The 19,668-nt window shown below is 40.3% G+C and overlaps 1 protein-coding gene across 3 annotated transcripts in view; it reads right to left on the minus strand.

The window, feature by feature from the left end:
• Positions 1-19,668, minus strand: part of PTPRG (protein tyrosine phosphatase, receptor type, G) — a 650,641-nt gene that overhangs the window by 436,313 nt on the left and 194,660 nt on the right. The gene's annotated exons all lie outside the window — the stretch shown is intronic.

Here is a 19,668-nt window from a genome sequence, read left to right on the forward strand (position 1 = left end):
AATTGGTGAATTCTCACTGCATTATAAAGTCTACATCTCTTTTAAATTATCTTCAACTTTGTGCAAAAGATTATTTGTATGAAAAGAAAATCGATCATGCCCTGAAAAGAAGGTGGAGAATAAGTATTTGCTGAACGGTTGACAGATGGGTTGAATAGTGAAAGAATGAATGTCAGTGCCATTGTTCAATTACCTATCAAACAGTAAATCTAAGTCATGGTTATGACATTAAAAAAACAAAACAAAAGAAGTAAAGCTCCCAGAGAAAAGTGACCAGACAAAGTTCTGTTTTGCAGCAAGATGCACTCGCTAAATCAGGGTACCAGCATCTGCCTGTCATTCTGTGAAACCACATGTATTTCAAAATCTATTATATGCTAGTAATTTTACCACCTGAGATACTGATACTAGTGGTCCTCCCCACAATGTCCTCAAGCACATTCTGAAATAAAGCTTCTTTTCAAGATGAGCCTACTAATAAATTGAATTATTTGTGTTATACCACAACTAACGAAGAGAAAATGCAGGGCTAAACATGAACAATAATCTAAACCGTTAGATCTGATTTGTAACCTAATGAAATTCTGGTACTGGCAGAGGAACAAAACAAAACCTAAGCTGTAATAACAGGAAAGGTGTGCTGTCAGCACTCTTGAGAGAGTTTTTATATTTTAAGTCCCTGGGAACTTGGAAAAGGTCCATGGTACTTTTTTTTTCTGATGTGACTGACATAGAAGATTACACTTTCAAATTAAGTCTAATAACACATATTACCTTTGCTAATCAGTATATGAAAGCTAAACTTGTGTTTTGTGAGGAAAAAAAAAACATCATTTTACAATACCAAGAGAGGCTTGCATTATTGAACAGGCCACTTCACTGAAATTCAGCTTTGGCCAGAGAGTGGGCTGGGTGACCCTAGGAATGACTGATTCTTTTCTGACACCGTTGACCACTGCAGTTCCTCTTGGCTTTCTGGACAATGAACAGATACATTAGTCAACTTGGCTAGTGTCTGGGTCAGATTTCTGCTACAATAATACTGTGAGACCAAAGGTGGGAGGAAAAAAAGAAGAAGATAATCAAATTTACAATGAGAACTTATTTCTTTATCACTAGTATTCAGGTACAATGGATGGTTGAACACTAAGCTGAAGCCTGGGGCTGAGAGGTTTCCCATGTCTCTGATTCTGGAACCAGTGACCGTTCCCAGGCAAGAACCTGGGACATGCTCTGCTCAAGGCAGGTGGCAGAGCAGAGGAGCCAAGCACAATCACACTGGCACACTCAAACCTTCTACACTCCTGACTTGCACTAGATCCCACTGACTGAAAAGCAACAGAATCCAGCCAAGAGTCAACCAGACAACACCTGGAAGCACACCAGAGCCACATGGTCAAAGGGCGAGAGGACAATTAGAGAGAGAGGATCAAATCTATGCAATAATCAGAGCTGCCACAACGGCCCTGCCAAATTCGCCCTCACCTGCTCTCCTGCTGACCACCTCTCAGTCCCCACCGCAGGCTGGTGGGAAGAGGCCAACAGAAGACTTCAGATTCAGGGCAGGTCATTGGTTGACTGGCAGGTGACCAATGAGATACAAATGAGATGACAAATGAGATTATTTCTGTAGTGTTACCTTCATGACTGCAGGCTGAAACAAAAGCAACTTCAATTGCTCTGTTTACAGCCTTCGTGGGCACTAGATCTCTCTTTGTCCTTGAATTTCCTATAATGTGTGATAATAAATGCCTGTTTATTCTGATTAGTGTAAGTGTGGCTGTCACCTGCCAGTGGGAAGCTATGGTAGAGACAATGAAGAGAAGAGAAAACTGTGCAGAGCCCATGAGAATAAGGGTGGAGAGTTAAGACCTACAAACCTGTCTTCTAGCTAGATCTGTATAATAAACACCTTTCTGTTTTTACTAAGTTCATACAGCTTAGGGACCAATAAAAAATAGTGTGAAATAAACTGTCCCTTGGCACAGTCACTTGCCTATGGCAAGCAAAGTCCCCTAAGAAAGAAATCATTCCCTTGCTAAGGATTTGGTTACTGTTCATTCTAATCTTTCCTGATTGGGGTATCTTCGAGTGTCAGTAACCTTCCAAGTGAATGGTCCCCAGATCAATACTGCCAGTTGGGTGCCTAAATCCTAAATGTCTCCGGCCTGTGAATCACTTCTTCCTGGATAAATTACTTACATTTTTTTTAAAAGATTTATTTATTTATTCATACAGAACTGGAGTACAGGCCAGAGATGCAGAGGGTGAGAGGATTCACCAGGGACAGAGTGGGGAGCAGAACAGGCAGATCGACAAAGTACACTGCTGAGGGGAGCAGCGGGCGGGTCAGGAGAGGTCTGCCGCGCCATGTGGATCTCCTCCGGGGCAGGCGGGAATCGAACTCCTGAGGAAGTGGCTTAAGCTTCTTAGTGCAGTGCTATAACCCGCTGCACCACCAGGGAGGGCCCAAGTTACTTACATTTTAAACTCACTTAAGGTAAGAAATTAATTTAACAGCTTGTTAGTCCATCAATGGAATTTCTTTTTTCTCTCCCACACCTCCTATTGAATCTACTTTAGGTTCCAACATGGCATTATACTCAAAATGCAGCTATTGCTGGCTAGCTGGCTATACTTTTAGGGTGATCTTTAGTGTGCAGAGATGGCGCTCCTCCAACACTAGAGGCACAGCAGGCTAAAACATGTTCCCAGTCTCCCTTGCAGCTGTGCAATGAGCGGGGGACCAAATCCTAAACAGAAGGGCCAAAGTTGAAATGTGAAATGAGACTTCACAAAAAGGTCTGACTCTGACACAAAGAGGGGTGTGGAAAGAAGCTGTTCTTTTTCTGCTGTTCCCCCAGGCATTCTATTAAAATCATGACAGAATGGGATTTCTATGTCTATGCACCTGATCAAAAAGTTTCCATGGTTCCAATCTTTCAACTGAATAAAACTCAAACCCCTTAGCTGAGTATTAAAAAGTCTTTGCTATTTCATCACAGATATATTGCCAGTCAATGTCTTTCAACATGCCTTTAACCTGTAGAGAATAGTTATATGATTAGCCACTAGTACCAGGGACTTACAATGTGCTGAATATCCCTGCTAACATGTTATATATATAATTCACTTACCTCCAAACCATCTTACATCGTCAGGGCTATCACAACCATTTCAAAAAGAACAATGGGACCAGAACACACACACAAAGTTTTCTCCTTGAAACATCTGTACATTTCAGTCACAATTTTCTGGGTGGTTCTGTATGCCAGATATTGTTAGATCATATCACCTCCTCTTCCTGTCTGATCGTCTATCTACCCCAGTCTTTTAGTCCACTCCCTCTAGGTTCAGCTCATTCACAAGAGATACTACCTCTGAAGACAAAGCAGAAAGCCATAAGCAATCACATTGTCCTGTGAAAATATGCAGTCCCTATAGTTACAGGATATATTACCATAAATACCAAATCTGAGACTGCCAGCTTTTGACTAAGGTGAGCTCTACAGCTCCAGCTCGCTCACTTTGTAATTTTTCCTCTACCCCTCCATGATATCAAATACAGATGACAGTTCTTGAACCTTTACTACATAGAAGATGGTGAGCTGACACTTTACCCAGTCTTTTACTTATTCCTGTAGTAACTTTGAGAATGACATTACCTTCATTTTACAAATTAGAAAACATGTGTGGCAAAGCTGAGTGAGTCACCTGCCCATGGTCACACACCTAAGCGGTAGCACAAACATATTTACATCCAAAAAGTCTAGTAAGAAATTGTAAGAATGTTCTCTAATGCTTTATTATCACACCTCAGATTTTGTCAACTGTGAAACAAGAGCTATAACTCTAACGCACATAAATCAAAGGACTCCATTAGTAGAACAGACCAAAGTTTAAGTCTTTTAATGCCAGCTTTGAAGAACAAATTTGGTTTTGAGGACTTCAAGGGAGTACCCTGGCCAATTTCTATTGTAGGAAGGCAGAGAAGGGAAGCTATTCAGAATCTTTAGAGGTTCCAAAGATCCTAGGCCTAACTTGAAATCTTTGTTCAAAAAGAATGGTTTATCTTGCACAATTAAATCTACCTGAAGGTTCAATATCCACATTATGGAATTTAAGTGAGTTATAGTTGAAGAAACCATTTCTGCCCGATAAAGCTATAATGAGAACTGCTGGGTTTTAAGTCCAATCCACATCTTACCTCCTAATACACCTAACCTGTAACTTATTTGTTTAAATGTAACAATAAAATCACTGGGGTTTCTCATCATTTTGTTACTTTAGTCTAGAAGAACTGCAATTTCAACAACATCCAGATTGTTATTATTAAGGCCCTACCTATTTGGTTACATCCACACAAAAGAGCTGATCTCATTCTGAGTTTCCTTAGGAACTGTTTGTATAACGTTATCAGGATGGTGCTTGGGTAGGATTATTTAACTGGGGAGTAGAGAGCAGAGTCTCTAGAAAGCAGCTTGCCTTTCAATAATCTGATAAACAGGCGTTAACAGAAGCACCACAAGTGCTGGATGCTTTTGTTGAACCATATGTCAGAATGCTCTCAGCTCCACACAAGATCAAAAACGTGGTCTGCCAGATAAAGTCACTCTCCAAGTTTTTACCGGAATAGGAGGAAAAGAATGGGCTCTGCTCAAAAGAAAGCTATGAAAAGTCTCAATATACAGTTTACAGTTTGAAAGAGGAAATAATCCGATTAACATTCAATAATACATACACACACATAAAATGCATCCACACTCACAAATGTCACAAATGTGTGTACACATAGTTGAATCTGTTACCAAGATGGTATCTGCACATTTGTAATTCACACATATGCATATATCTGTACACATTACTTCCTAACAGCCTTAAGATTTTTCAACTTGAATCACTATCAACTAAAAAATAAATTAAAACAAAATGAAATGATTAATTAAATAACCTCTGGGACACACAGGTTTGCCACACAGGACTGAGCACCATTAAAAATGTTCACTAGCGGCCCTCCCTGGTGGCGCAGCGGGTTAAAACACAGCACTGAGAAGCTAAAGCCACTTCCGCATGAGTTCGATTCCCGCCTGCCCCGGAGGTGACCACATGGCGTGGCAGACCTCTCCTGACCTGCCCGCTGCTCCTCTCAGCAGTGTACTTCGTCGATCTGCCTGTTCTGCTCCCCACTCTGTCTCTGGTGAAGCCTCTCGCCGCCCCTGAGCCTCTGGCCTGTACCCCAGTTCTGTATGCACAAATAAATAAGCCTTTAAAAAAAAAAAAAGTTCACTAGCTCCTACTTGATCAATTGATAAAACAGAAAGGGTAAAAGAAAAACCACCCAGCTTTCGAGGTTAAATCTGAGTTTTGACAATGTCACTAGCATAACACACTTCTGTCCTAGTAACAAAGTAGAAGCAAACTGGAGTAATGACATGTAACTTTAATTAAACCCTCCAACTGCTTATAAGCTTGATGAACTTTTAAACACACTTGTTCATCCAGTCTCTGTCTCTCTGAGCAGTAATCCTTTCTTATTAATCTTTGACAAACTATTAAATTTCCCATTTTTTCCCTGACCAATGTTAGAATGCCCTCTCTCCCTATGATTTACAAGTAGTCTCAGAAATTAGAAAGTGATGTACAGCTCATGCAATTCATTTTAATAGGACTTTGAATGGCTTCTCTTTCCCTTTTTTGAAATACAATACTGAATTGTCCTTTCCACACATGTGATAAATAACTTGAACACAGAAAATGAAGAGTTTTTAAATGGCAAGATAAAAGGCAGGACTTTGAATTTTCTGTTTATGAAGGGTCTGTGCTCTGAAGTGATAAAAGCTACAGCCCCGCTGTGTTGCCACCTGCAAAACTCCTGTTAAATCTAATAGAACTTAGAAGGGTGCACAAGCCACGGAGGATGAAACCTAATATCCATCTGGGTTCATTGGATTTCCTAAAATTACATCAACAGCAAAATCAGATAGATGGTAGAACTGGTTTTATGAGGCTTCTACTAGGTAAAGCTCTATTTTAATATTCAAAGAATAAGTACCACTCTTTGATTCAATCAGGTTCTATTGCAGTCTATTTGTCACCTCCTTTCCCTTTCGTTTGGCCGAAGTCATGACCAGCACAACATGTCAACTACGTCACATTTTAAAGATAATTTTAGGGAAAAAAGATGGTATTCATTAAGAAGTACTGTAACCTAGAAGCACCAAAGTCACAAAAAATGCCAAGATTCAGAAATCAAGGAGACTTAATCATTAAATTCAATTTTCCACTCGTTGCATTTAAAATGAGTCACAGAGCAGGCTGGGTATACGCACTGCGAACTGGATGAAAATGATAGACTTTAGTCAATTCGCTACAAGTAAGCTTTGAATTATTCCAGGGAGACACTGCCTATGTGCCCTTGTGCTGACAGACGTGTGAGCTTACAAACTTAGAAACTCACCTTTGTTTCTTCCTCTTTTTAAGATTTGTTTTTACTTATTTATACATGCAAGAGTTCTTATTATAGGCCAGAGGTGCAGAGGCTGAAAGGATTCCCCAGAGTAGGGAGCAGAACAAGCGGGATATACACTGCTGAAGGGAGCTGTGGGCTATAGTGGAGAGGTCTGCTGGGCCATGTGGGTCAGCTCTCTGGCTAGGGATGGAATTTGGTGCCTCAGTGGCTGGCTGGTGATAGTTTTCACATAGCTTAATAGTACTGCAACTTAACCCTTGTGCCACCAAGGAGTCCCCTGGAAACCCAACTTTGTTTCTTACCAATACCAGTATTTTCCCACAAATCTGCTCAAAGATTATTCAATTGAATGTGCTCTCTATAACTGCATTCTCTTTCCCTCCACTCTAAAAGACCAAAATAATAAAGCTGAAGAATCAAGATTACTCATCCCTGTCTCAGGAGCTCAGGTTAACAATGCAAAGCAAGCTCTAGTAGAGATCTAAGCACACAAATTTTATTTAGTGCATTTGATACTTGTCAATTCAAAAGACATTAGCTAAGAAGACCTGTCCCAAAACTTTAGCAATCACCCCACCAACTTCTGCAAAATGGTCTGTTTTCTAGCTTTCTTAAATGGCGAATATGATCAATAATGTAATAGGAAAAACAGCCCACAATATAAAAATAAAAGGCCATGTCATACTTTGCAAGCACAAGATTTGTAAATTCACTTTCCTCTTATCACTACCTAAAATCAAGCCTTACAATAAACCACACTGCATTAAAATTAAATATAGTTTTGTGTTGGTGAGAATGAGTAAAGCGCACTCTTATTTTCTTCCAATCACAAAGTAAATACACCATGAGATGTAAGTGCAGCTTACACCATCATACATCCCAGGTGGTGTTCCATCCAGGGACTGATTCAGACACCCTTTAACTTAGACTAAAAGACCTTTTGGGTTCTGTTAATTATCCTAACCCAGAAAACAGTCCTCAGAGGGAAATATCAAACAGTGGGTAACTTGTACTATGGGGCCACTTGAATTCTTATTCTTTCCTTTTTGCAGAAAGAGTAGACCTGGGATTTTCCTTGAGTCCCTTTATTATGAATTTACTTGGTTGGCCCATCCCCCCCCAAAAAAGGGGAGTCTGTACAAACCACAACATAATCCTAGAACATATCACTTATACAGGGTTTCTCAACTCGATGCCAATGACTACTTGATCTGGATAGCTCTGTTGTGAGAAGCAGCTCCCATGTCCTCTTTCCATTAGACATTGGTAGCCCCAGCCCTGTTGTAACAAGCAAAAATATCTCCAAAATGCCAAATGTCCCCTTGGGCATAAAACTGAGAACCATTGCTTCTGCTCCAAAGAGACAGTCCCATGGAAATGACAGGTCAGCCCTGGCACTGTTGGTCGAAGAGTTTCCACCCCCCTGTCCAAATCACCAATGAAGCTGGGAGCCAAGATCACTAACAAATCTATCAACAGTCCTTTATCTGAAAGGATCTGTCAAACTCTTCATAATGTGCTCACATAAAACAAAATCACAAAGTAGGAAAACGCCTGTGTCTGCAAAGGAGGCAAGAGAGTTAGCATTTATACATTAGGAAAGGGAAAAATCCTGAACTTCAAAAGTGCTGCTTTGGCAAATGCTTGATGCTCTGAGACCTATTTTTAAAAGTTGGGGTGGGTGTGGTAGAGACGCAAAGAAACAGAAAAGTCAAAGTATGTTTATGACATCTTTTCATCTTTTTGACATATCCATAAGTTTTTTTTTTTTTTTTTGAGAGACAGGAAAAAAGAAGCCCATTAACTTCTGCAATAAAAATAAAGAATGAGCACATGAGGAAGTAAAGTTAACCATCAGCACTTTCAAGTTATCCTTAAACAAAAAGACACTGATGAGACATTTATTTTAACCCCTCCACAGAAGAGGTTGCCAAATACAGTTAATCACAAGGTACCACTGGGATAAGAAAGTGCCATTTGGGGGATATAAAAGCAACCCAAATCTGGCAGCTTGAAAGCTGAGACCGGAGATTAACTTCCTTACCCCAAGAAATTGGGTTATTCGTGTCCCTACAAGAGGCATGAACCCCAGATTGTCCACAAAGTTAGCATCTGCCTAAAATGGGAAGAAATATAGTTTGAACAGTAAGTATTGTATAGCAAACCTCAAATGATATTGGATTTGAAGGATTAATCTCAGAATACTTTTCATGATGAGCTGGCCTAAAATAATTCACACTGTTCCCCTGCTTCCGTGTGTAAGAAGCTAAAGAACAATACAGAACAGCAGGTTGCTGTTACTTAAATGGAAAGTGCACGTGAATTTAAGTGACCAAATGCTTTTTTCCCTGGGGCGCTGGAAACTGCTGTTTTTCTTTCCTTCAAACCCACATTCCAGTCTTTCTCCATGAATGAGCATGGTCATGTTTGCACTAAGCACTCTGCAGAATTTCCTACTGAACAGTAAATCAACTCCAAGGGAAAGGTAGTGATTAATACCACAAATGGATCTAGGCACTGTCAATTTTTCATACCTGATAGCTATGTCCTAGAGGAAGCACAAAAGTCCCTGGCATTGCAACTTTCAAATTTCTAAATGTTTGGCAATTATTCTAACAGATCTAGAAGATCCAGGACAAATCGATCTTGTTAAACCTTTTGAGAAAGAGACAACTAGCAAGCCCCGGAAGCTGGTGCATGGTGGCATGCCCCTCTGTGAAAAAGCATCGCTGACCATCAGACCTTCACATGCCAACTCTGTGTTCTCATCAACACCATTCAGGAAGCAATGGGAAAAAAATCACTTGGGCCAAAAATTACCTTAGCAACTGTGCAATAAAACATGAGCATATGTTGCAATGGGACTGTGAGTTACAGTATACTCAGAGAAATGCCTCGGGTATCCCTTTTAGAACTTCTTGTCCAACATGGTGGCTACTAGCCAGATGTGGCCAACTAGAGCCATGGTTTACTAAGATGCAATGTGTATTTTAATAGTGTAGTAGGAGAATGAGAATGTAATACTTCACTCATAATTTTATTGATTACATGTTGAAATCACACTATTTTAGAAGTTCTAGGTGGAATACAATTTTCTATTAAATTTAATTTCAACAGTTTCTTTTTCTACTTCATGTGGCCACCAGAAAAATGTTAATTACCTATGTGACTCATTTATAGTTCACATGATATATCTAATGGGTAGCACTGTTCTTAGCAGGCATCAGCAAACTCTCTAGAAGGACCTGATTAAGTATTTGGCCTCTGTCTCTGTCTAAGGGGCTAAAGCATCCAGAGATAATAAATAAATGAATGGGTGTGGCTGTGTTTCAATAATATTTTATTTACAAAACAGGCAGACAGATGAAATTGGCCTGTGAGCCCAAGTTTGCCTTCCAGGGTCTACATCATTAACAGCTCCCTGTAGAGGAAAAGGAATACAACAGGGCCACATGATATGAATTCAGCCTACAAATATGTCTTTGTATCCACTGTGAGTTTTGAACAAATCTGAACTTGAAAGCTTATAGACTGGGTATGGAAGCTTCCACTCCCAGAAGTCTCCCTTGGCCTCCCTAAGTCTTCTCAAACAATGGGCACTTGCATTTAGCATTCCTGCTGTAGTAATGTCATGACATGAAGAGGTCCCCCACAAGTAGACAGTCATGGAAACAGATCATTGTTGTTTCTATCAGGGGCTCATAAATTAGTCGACCACAAAATTTATCCTCTAAGCCAAATCAGTTTTCATGTGGGGAAAGTTCAAATACTGTCCAAACCTTAACAATGATGTGAGTCAAAAAAAAAAGGAAACAAAAAAGAAGTACTTTAACTAAAAGTAAACTTTAAGAAAAATAAACTATCTATTTTGAAAATAAAAGGAACCAGACTTAAAAATTATAACTGGATGGGTAACAGGCTTCTACCCAAAAGTATCCTGTTATCCCACAGATCAAGGAAGCTAGGCGTACAAAAAAAAAAAAAAAAAACCAGTCACTTTCTCCAAAATACAGCTATGCAAGAGGAAGGGAAGAGTTGAAGTAACTTCCTCTGTGACACATGGATGTTAACATTAAGCAACCTCTGCTTAATAGCGCTCCTAGGACTGGCTTCCCTGACTATCTATGGAATGGTCACAGGTGGGCTTCGCATGTTTGCTGAGCCTCGCAAGAGCAGTTTCACCTCATGCTCACAGTCCTGGCTTCAGTCATGGTATTCATGCTCACACCATCTGCAATCAAATCATGGACCTGTGTTTTCTTCAGGTGAAAAGTACTTGGGAGCTTAATCCATGCATCTGTGAACTTTTGTGTATAACTAACAATTGCCACAGTTAAGAAAAAATACGTTAAGAATCCTAGCGGATATCAAGGTGGCAGCACACACCCCAGGCCTCAGATGAGCTGTATCTCAGCTGATGCAGCCTGGAACTCTGAATCACCTGACTTTCTGAGAAAGTTCTTCCTCCCAAACAACCCTTCCCGCTTTACTGGCTGTGGACAGTGACATCGCCATTGTGATGGGGAACCAGCTCTGGGGTAATTCTGACCCTGAGGATGGCAGAGGACACACAGAAAGAAATAGCATCCTGAACCATAGTCTCAAACAGCTAGGCTGAGCCAATGAGTGTTTTAGTTTATTTTGCCATTGAACCCAAATGGAGTTTCTCATTTTGCAAATGATGTAAGTTACCACCTTCACCATCCCCTTGTGACCTGGCATGCCCTCTCCTCCCCTCCTGCAGCACTCTTCTGTTTCTCTGGATATAACATACACACACACACACACACACACACACACACACACGGACATATACACATCCTCCAGGTACAGACCAGCGGGGAGTAATAATGAAAATATGTGTGCTTTTGAAGCTAAATTAAGCCATCAGCAGCCATTTCCCACCCACAAGCACTCCCCTGAGCTGTCAGTGCATCTGTTATGTTGAAGCAGCTGGTTAATACACTTTTTACCTCCCCAGGAAGTCACTTCCCAGAGGGCCACTGAATCTGGCAGTGCAGGGTCAGGGGCTCCACCAGAGGAACACTACAAACGAAGCGCGTAAGAAATTTCTGCTTCCTTCGTCTTTCTTTTTCATTAAAGAAACTAACTGTAAAGAGTCACATCCACACCACAGGTCACTCCCCTTTCTCCACTTTAGTCCCCTCTGGGAGACTGCATTTAGCATAAAACGCCAATCCTGACAAAGGGGAGTAAAAGTTGGGATAGCCTCAAAGGGTGCTAGCAGGCTCCAGAGGCAACCAGGACATAAGGAAAAGCAAGAGGCAGCTGCTGAAGGACCAAAGACACCCAGATGCAAAGTCTCCCCAATTCTCTGCCCCTACTGTCCTTCTAATAGAACACTTGTCCTCTACCAGGGCTCAGGGTATTTTTTAATCACCTGGTTTTTTAGCTTGTTTGTTTCTATTTTTGAAATCATTGCTTCAGCAGCATGTCCCCTGTCTTCAGCTCACCTGGACACCCTAAACTGTCTTTAAAGTTGGCACTTAAAGAAACCAAGTAAATTTAAAGCAAAATGTATGCAAACCACCCACCACCACCACCACCATGCACATGTCTGTTTACATAATCAGAACACTAGTCAGCAGTCAGAAATTGCTGGGCACTAAGCTGGGCCTTACACCACATACTGTTTCATTTACTGTAAACAGTGTCTGCTGTCAGCCTCCTACTACAGAAGAGGAAACAGAGGCCTAGAGGGTGTCAGTAACAGCTCTGGGTTACAAGGCTGGGACGCAGCAGGGCTGAAATTCCTCAAGCTTCAATGTCCACACTCTTAACTGGAAATATACCATCTCTCAAATTAAGAATTCAACCCCTTCATAAAGGCTAGTTGTTCCGGGAGGTGTACATGTTATTTAATACTCGCAGGGAACTAGTCTATATAACTCCTTACCCCTCAGGTATGGGCAGTCCACGATGAAATCCCTCCACAGAGCAAGCATGGAAATGTGTTGGGGTAATTTTACAGTGGAGAAACCTAGCAAACAACCCTCAGGCCAGGGAATCAAGGTCAATGTCAACAGTCGTAAGTCATGTTGATAACACGTACCATTGATACAAGCTAAAAAGAGCATTCTGCTGCTGTCTTCTGCCCAAAAAACTATAACCTCAGCCTAATCATAGGAAAAGGATTTGACAAAATCCTTTAAAACATTCTACAGAGTATCTGACAAGTATTCCAAAAACTGCCACGATCATCAGGAATAAGAAAAGTCTGAGAATAGGCCCTCCCTGGTAGCGTAAGGGGTTAAAATGCAGCATTATGAAGCTATTTGCAGTACTGACGCATGAGTTCGATCCCTGACCAACAAGGTGACACACATACTGCAGCAGAGCTCTCCTGACCTGCCCACTGCTCCCCTTGTTAAGGGGAAGGAAGGATGTCCTAAAGGAACTCTGCAGAGTTTTGTGGACTCCACCCCCTACACCAGCTTCCTGGACTCTACCCCCTACTCCAGTGATTGGAAACTACAACTCCCAGCAGTACCAGGGAGAGAACTGCGAGGCCCCAAGGGCGGAGCTAAGCAGGCCTTCTGGGACTTTGGGAGATAAACAGGAGCCATTTTCTACAGCAGTGTCTCACTCCAGATACAGGACCACGTGACTGGGTGCTATCAGTTTGTTACTAGAGCTCCAAGTCAGCGGAGCCAGTAAGATATTCTTTTTACCTTGTATCTCTCTCTCTTTCCCTGGGTTGTTCCTTTTCCTTTCCCCTTTTTGTAAATAAACCCATTATTGACCCTTTTGTGTGTGCCTGCAGTACAACTAAATTTTAGGCGTGCGGATGAGGACCCACACACAGGCAGCCCAGTTCACACTTGGGTGCCCTGTAACACCCTCAGCAGTCTATTTCAGTCAATCCACCAGTTCTGCTCCTCACTCTGTCTCTAGTGAGTCTTCTCACTCCTGTATCTCTGACCTATGTCCCAGTTCTCACATGCATAAATAAATAAATCTTTAAAAAAAAAAGAAGTAGTAGTAGTAGTAGTCTGATAAATAGTCAAAATAGTCACAATTCAAAGGAACTAAGGAGACAGGCCAACTAAAGGCAATATTGTATGCTGAGTGACATCCTGAAAGACAGCAAGGCCCTCAGAAAAACTGAAGAAAGCTGAGAAAACACGAACTTCTTAACAACATTATTAATTTTGGTTCATTAGTTGCGAGAAATGTACTAAGTAAATTTAAGAAGTCGATAACAGTGAACACTTGATATGGGGCATATGTGAACTCTGTGTGCTGTCTTCTTGATTTTCCCATAAATATAAAATGTTTATTCAAAGAAAAATTTATATATCTAATAAATACAGGGAAGCTATAAACAAGAAACACTCAGAGTTTCCAAGTCTAGCAATGATGAGAACAGCTCAGAGACAAAGGTTGGCTCTGTAGCTGTCATAAAATCCACCTCATCTATAGCCACCAGGCTAAGATTCATCACACTTCTCGTTTGTTCCACTGGCAGCTTCACATTCTGGTGCTGCTCTTCCATAAAAGCAGATGATTTAATTCACTAGTCAAGTCCATGTGTCTCACTCTTGAATTATCAGATTGGCTACTTTTTTTTTTAAGATTTATTTTATTTGTGTATACAGAACTAGGGCACAGGCCAGACTGTCTCTGGGTTCACCAGAGACAGAGTGGGGAACAAAACAGTGATAAAATGACAACTAGTTAACAGCAAAACTAAAAAACCCAGTCCCCAGGCCTGGACTTTTCCTTCTAGAGGAAAGAACCTTTTCTTCTCATAGAAGGAAAGAACCTTTTCTTCTCATAGTCGTCCTGTCTGCAGCAATGATCCCTTGTCCTCTGTTGTTGAGGAAAAAGAGAAGGAAACTACGATTGGGTGTACAACGAACACCAACACACCTCCCACTTTTGCCTTACTTCATGAAGCTGAAGACACCATTGATTATAAGACTACCTGAATTATTGTCATATTTAGACGTGATGAAAAAAAAAAAAAACTTGAACAACAATATTCAAACACTATTACACAGTGCTAACCTCTGCTGAAGCCAGAGTAGACAGTGGAAAAATGAAATCTTCACTATGGTGTCTAGTGTGACTGACAAAGCAATAAGTAAGTTGAAACAACAAATTAATAAGCAAGAGAACCCTAGAGTGCCACACCTAAGACTCAACATTCAGAGAGAAATCAGCCATGAGAAGCAGAGCAGAACCATGCATGCCAGGGTTGGAAGGTGTGGTCAAGAAGTATGAGGAACAATTCCCATGCTACCCTCTGACTCTAGTCACAATGTTCCTCTTGTCTACAGGTTATGTAGGCTTTCATCCTTCCTAAGCAACTCTTGCCTCGAGGAGCCAAGCTCTGTGCATTTAGGCTCCTCGCACTGGCAGCTAATACCCTCCAAGCTTCAATGACTTCAATAACCCATGTCAGAGATATGATTTATTAAAGTCCTCTTGTTTTGAGTCATGTAAGAGGGAAAAGTTTTAATAATCTTTGCTCCAGGACAGGTTTCTACAATCTTCTTTCCTATTTCTGCAGCTAAGATAAAACAATCACAGATGATCAGGAAACCCGGGTTAACTGGTTGTCGACTACTGAAAACTAACACCAACCATCAGCGTCCCTGATCATCAGTTTATTTAATCTTGCTCAATGGTTAACATTTGAGAAATACTCCCTTGTCTCCCAGAGACATTATTTTCAGTTATAAGTTATGAGGATGTCCCCTCTAGTCATCAAATTTAATATGCTGATTATTAAAGGAAATTTGCTAATATTAATGCCCACTTTCAACTTCAGGGCCCAAGCTACTAATTTCTCCTCAATATGGCTGATGGGGAATGGGCCGAGGAAATCTGAATAAAGCTAAGGGGAAATCTCTGCTGTTCAATTTTTTAGTATATCATGTAAGACTGCAGTAATGGTGCTTGATCTTAGGGGGTGAAAAAAAAAGTTAATCTCAAGTTTGTAAGAACTTTTACTACCCAAAGATCTCTTCATCATGAAGGTGGCAGGCACAAAGCATGCATGGTTCTAGAGTATAACCCTAAACCATAGCCTTAATAATAAGAGCTGATATTTATCAAGCACTGACTCTGTAATTTAACCTCTCAACACTCTCAAGGTAGGTACTGTTGTTATCTACTTTTTACAAATGGAAAAAAAAATCACTAATATATTGGTGATTTTTTTTTATTAAAAAGTTTATTTTTACATCATTTTGCACATTTTTTTTTCATCTCAATTGTAATCCCCACGGGTTTCCCATCACCAAATATTGGTGATTTTTAAGTCTTCTTGAATTTCACTACTTTTAATGCCTAAACCACAAGTAGAAATGCAATACAATGTTTAATCTGTGAGCAATGGACTCAGACCACCAGGCATGAAGTCCCAGCTCCATTTCTCTATGAGCTAGGAAAGCAATGTGATCATTCCAAACCTTAGTCCCCTCATTGTTGAAGTGGGACCATCACAGGACTCAACACATAGAGTTGGATGAAGGATTGAATGATGTACCTGGCAGGAGGTCAGAAATAGACTCAAAATGATTGCTGGGCACCGACAATCCTGCTGCCTCATTGACTACAACATCAATGATTTACTGTTCATCTACTTTAGCCATTCATAATGTGATCGTGTAAGTCTAAACACCAGCACCAAGACAACATGATCCAGAAACTACCTAATTCCTTTTTTTATTCCCACATGCCTAGGCAAGGCCCATTGTTACAAACAAATTTGAGAATTAAAACACCTGGTTTTAGATATGCCCCTAACACAGTAGCACCCATCATTATAACCTGAAGAATTTAACTAATTCCAGTGACTACAACCTGTAGATTATGTTTAAAATGCATAAGGAAACACTACATGTTTTAAAGACGTTTGCATATTCAACTTGCAGGCTGCAATCTGCTCTGGTATAAGCAAAGCATGCTATCACTGACGACTTACATTTCAATTTTCTTTACACCAAAACAACAAAATATTTAAACAGTTAACATCTGCTCAAAGACCTAAGAGCTGAAAGACTTCAGAAGGCATAGGCGATGTGTTGACTACAGAAAAAGTCAAATTATGTAGGGGCCAGATTTCTGAAAGCCTGACCTATTGTGTCAGCAAAGGAGAGCCAAATACCAGAAAATGTATGAAAGGAAAACTGAAACTGTAAACAATCTGAGAAAATTTAAATGAACAGATGGCAACAGGAAAATGAAGAGGAGAAAAATTTTAAATAATAATAAATCTAACTCATCCCTAAAGAAAAAGATACCCCAAAAACAAATTTATAATAACTCATCATATTTTATTCAAAAGTAAAGTAAGGGTGGGGATAGAAAACAGGAAAAACTAAAAGAAACAATAGGATTTAGATAAAAACATTCATTCTTACTAATCCTGAGTGTTCCCATGGTCAAGGACAGTTAAGCAAAATGGAGCCTCCAGGGCAAAGCAGCTATGCCAGCTGCACCACTGTCCATTTTTGGGGTGACACTTCCTCCACAGCAGAATCAGCTCCAACAAAGTAGCTGTTGGAAACAACTTCAAAATGCCATGAAAAGGCATCAGTTTTGCTATAATAAACATCAAAAGATGTTTACTTCCGTATGGCAAGGAAAAACAGAGAGCAGATGATTCTCACAGTTTCTTTTTGACAAGCTAAGCAAACTTGGAATTAATTCTAATCCTTTCAGCTAAAAGGAAACCGGCAACAGGTGGTGGTGACAGTGAAGACAAATAGAAAGCATCCGAAAGCTGCACCTGGACTCCTGTCAACATGACCCTGTACCAGTAGCTTCTTTTGTCATTTCAAATCAGTGACTTTGGAAGAACTAAAGGGATATAAATCTAAGGGAGAAAAAAGGAATTAAATGATTGAAATAACTGAAAAGTTTAAAGCAGGAGGATCCAGGTACAGCTGCTTTCAGAGACAGTAGAAATATCACCATGGAGATCATGACTTTGTCATTTTCAGGCCAAGAAGGTGCCTTCACAAAGTCAAAACCAAAAGACATTCTCAAAGGAGAAACACACCCAAAAGCATACTGTCCTTTGGGAGAGGCATTCTCTGAAGAAGACACTCCTTCACCTTGCTGGGGACACATGGCCAGTTTCGAGTGCACCTCTGTGGTTAGTATTCGGGCAAGTCTGGGTGACACATGCATCCACATTACGCCCGCCCGAATCTGTTCTCATCACTGTCATGGAGGGCCCTACTGGAACAGCAGGGAGTGAAGATGACAGGGCCTGAGGAACGGACATGCTGGACCTAGAGACTAATCCCGAGATGTATCAACCATCACCATTCGACCTCAGAGACCTTTCTCCACTTTACATTTCTTGTGCCACCCTCAAATCTTCTCTTCCAGTTTTCAATTTAATGAATGCATGCTAAGCTGGAGAAAAAGGTAATGAAAATCCTCCATAGTAAAAGAATTAAGGAAAATGTGAAAAGCACTTCTCAGATTTGAAGCTTCATTCCGAGTTTATTGCTGGGAACAAGCCAAGAACCAAGAGAAATGTGGCCAAGTGTCAGCACGAAGCCACTAAGTTCAAATGAAGCAATGAAGTTTGTGTGCTGAAGAAGGGATGGGGTTCCGCATCCACTGTGCTTCACAGACCTTCACCTTGACAACATGACCCCATCTACATACTCTGAGGTCACAGCAACCAAAGCAGAAGGATCACTTCTAACAACTGAGTCACTTCAGCATCTAAAATGCAAGATCCTAAATTTGTAATTTTCAGCTCTCTTCTTAAAACTCTGCAAATGCAGAATGCATTTGAAATCAGTAAGGTAGACCCTATGATCACATAGCCTTGTCAGTCATGGACAGTGGAGGACTGAGTGTGGCTGCCTTCTCCCTAGTCATCTCTGAATCCAAAAAGTGAAATGAGATTAAATTAAAGACATTAATAAATAAGACTTCTGAATATAAGAGAACCTCTTAAACAACCTCCAACCCTAGGAGAGAGACTTTCAGTTTATAGAAAAATCACTGAATAAGAATTAAAAATGAATTTATTACAAATACCGCCATCCTGGGCACCCAGACTGTTGTAAATATTAAGTCAACGTCTGCTTCAAGGAGATATTCGAAGTAACGGGACTGTTTTATGTGATCCTCACTTTGTGATGATATTGAATCAAAGACTTAAGCAACATGTCTCAAGGAATTCATCTTTGCAACAGAAAATAATTTCCAAGAGTCATTGAGAGCCAAGTATGAATTTCAAATCTAAGAAACATTATCAGTACCCAAAGGTTAAGGCCGATTTTGGTTTGCCTGGCCATTGAAAAATGCTTTTTGGTTCCTCAAAGTTTGTGATATACTAGCCCAAGATTAATTATATATAAATATATGTGAAGAAATAAAGCTAACTAAAATTACATCATGATGGTTTCCGCTACATGAACAGGTTAGCACAATGGCAAGAAATGATTGTTGTTTTTAATAGATGAGCCATTTCTCATCTTAACAATTTAAGAGGAAAAAAGACATGTTGATTTATAATTTGTTTCAACCAAGAATGCCTTTGCTAATATACAACAGATCAAATGATCCGATTTCTACATATACTTCATCTTACTGGTATACAAAGACTAATCAATCATTGTACTTACCTACGGCAGAGATTAATGATTTCTTCAGACATACTTTCCAGATAAAATAATTAAATCACAACGTGAATAACTGAATTTCAAGAAAAAATTACCAAAAGTCAGGAAAGCCTGGGCCCTCCCTGGAAGCACAACAGGTAAAAGCACAGCACCATGAAGCTTGCTGCAGCCACTTCACGAGTTTGATCCCCAGGGAAGTGACCCACCTGGTGTGGAAGACCTCTCCTGTCTCACTGGCTGCTCTCCTCAACAGTGTATTTCAGTAGATACACCAGTTCTGCTCCCCACTCTGTCGCTAGTGAATCCTCTTACCACCCCTTCTGGCCTGTACCCCAGTTCTCTATGAATAAATAAATAAATCTTTTAAAAAAGAAAAAAAAAACTTTAAAAAGCCAGGAAAGCCAAAGCAGTTAAGAGACAAAAGGGATTTTGAGATCAAATGATCTCCCAGTTAAACTATGAAACCAGTGACAAAGTAGGCATCTATAAAGATTTTCCCAGCACTTTGCCATACGTACATGTATGGAAAGAACATACCCATCACCTTAAAAGCATATTTTATCCATGAAGATCAGT

The sequence above is a fragment of the Condylura cristata genome, unplaced genomic scaffold (assembly GCF_000260355.1).
Source record: "Condylura cristata isolate star-nosed mole 26May11 unplaced genomic scaffold, ConCri1.0 scaffold00004, whole genome shotgun sequence".
NCBI classification, from domain to species: Eukaryota; Metazoa; Chordata; class Mammalia; order Eulipotyphla; family Talpidae; genus Condylura; species Condylura cristata.